At 52.4% G+C, this 2,116-nt stretch overlaps 1 long non-coding RNA gene across 1 annotated transcript; it reads left to right on the plus strand.

Moving 5' to 3' along the window:
• On the plus strand, positions 1-1,878 carry LOC107307858. The gene is made up of 3 exons (XR_001552529.1): positions 1-51; positions 151-237; positions 1,765-1,878. It is a non-coding gene; the product is annotated as an uncharacterized LOC107307858 (long non-coding RNA).
• Positions 1,879-2,116: the final 238 nt, after the last annotated feature.

Below are 2,116 nucleotides of genomic sequence, written 5' to 3' on the forward strand. Positions count from 1 at the left end.
GTCTCGCTGTTGGAGCAGCTCCTGGTACCGGATAACGCCGTTATTCAGCAGGTACCGGGGGCCGGGTTCGGTTCTAGGCCTCGTTTATCTCCTTATATTGAATCCTATGGGGGTTTTAATGGCTGGTTTTTAATGGTGTTTTAATTATAGGCCACGAAGCGGCTCCGTGAGGCCTTGAAGGAACCGGGGGCTGTGGGGAGCCTGGCCCAGATCGTCGGTGGGGAACAGAGGCCGCAGGTGGGGGAACCATAAAGATACATGGGGACCCATAGAACCCCATAGGGACACATAGAGACACATAGGGACCCATAGGGACACATAGGGAGACATGGGGACCCATAGAGACCCATAGAGATACATTGGGATACATAGGGACCCATAGCAACCCATAGAGATACATTGGGACCCATAGGGACACATAGAGATGCATTGAGACCCCATAGGGAGACATGGGGACCCGTAGAGACACATAGGGAGACATAGAGATACATTGGGACCCATAGAGATACATTGGGACCCATAGAGACCCATAGGGATACATAGGGACCCATAGAGATACATGGGGAGACATAGGGAGACATGGGGACCCATAGAGACCCATAGGGACCCATAGAGATACATGGGGACCCATAGGGATACATGGGGGCCCATAGAGACCCATAGAGACCCATAGGGACCCATAGAGACACATAGAGACCCCATAGAAATACATAGGGAACCATAGAGATACATAGGGACCCATAGAGACCCCATAGGGACCCATAGGGACCCATAGAGATACATGGGGACCCATAGAGACCCATAGGGACCCATAGAGACCCATAGGGACCCATAGGGACCCATAGGGACCCATAGAGACCCATAGGGACCCATAGAGACCCATAGGGACCCATAGGGATCCATAGAGACTCATAGTTGCCCCATAGGGACCCATAGAGAGACATGGGGACCCATAGAGATACATTGGGACCTATAGAGATACATGGGGACCCATAGAGACACATAGGGACCCATAGAGATACATTGAGACCCATAGGGAGCCATAGGGAGCCATAGGGAGCCATAGAGACCCCATGGTAACCCCACAGCCCCATAGCAACCCCATAGCTGCCCCATAGAGACCCATAGAGACACATAGAGACCCCATAGAAACACATAGGGACCCATAGAGATACATGGGGACCCATAGGGATACATTGAGACCCCATTGGGATACATTGAGACCCATAGAGACCCCATAGAGACATATAGGGACACATAGGGATCCATAGAGACCCATAGGGACCCATACAGACCCATAGGGACCCATAGGGATACATTGGGACCCATAGAGACACATAGGGACCCATAGAGACCCATAGGGATACATGGGGACCCCATAGGGATACATAGGGACCCATAGACACCCCATAGTGACCCCATAGAGACCCATAGACTCCCCATAGTGCTCCTTAGGGACCCCATAGAGCCCCATAGACACACCATAGAGCCCCATAGTGACCCCATAGTGTCCCATAGAGACCCCATAGTGCCCCATAGAGCCCCATAGACACCCCATGTCTTCCTATATGACTCCATAGAGCCCCATAGACACCACATAGAACCCCATATCCCCCTATACTATTCCATAGAGCCCCATAGTGCCCCATAGGGACCCCATAGTGCCCCATAGGGACCCCATAGAGCCCCATAGACAACCATCCCATAATGCCCCCAATCCATCCCATAATCCCTTTCTCTTCCCATCTATCCCATGATGCTCAGCTGCGGCAGCTGGCGGCCATCTTGTTGCGCCGCCGCCTCTCGGCTTCAAGATGGCGGCGCCTCGACCCGGAAGTGAAGCTCAGGTGGGCGGGGCTTAAACCGAGCCACGTGATTGGCTCATCCATATAAGTATGTCCTATAATGGGGTGGTGGTTTGTTAGGGGCGGAAGCTTGATATGGGGCCTTGTGATTGGGCTGAAATAGACTTAGGCCGTCTCGGCTCTCGATCCACTTCATGGCTGCGCCTCCTCTATTGGCTGAAGCTTGGAGAAGGAAAATGTAGATTGAGGTCCCATTTTAATGGCTTTTTTCCACGTGCCATTTTCTCGCTCTATTTGTTTATCACCCCCAC

Source organism: Coturnix japonica, unplaced genomic scaffold (genome assembly GCF_001577835.2).
Source record: "Coturnix japonica isolate 7356 unplaced genomic scaffold, Coturnix japonica 2.1 chrUnrandom1123, whole genome shotgun sequence".
Lineage (NCBI taxonomy): Eukaryota > Metazoa > Chordata > Aves > Galliformes > Phasianidae > Coturnix > Coturnix japonica.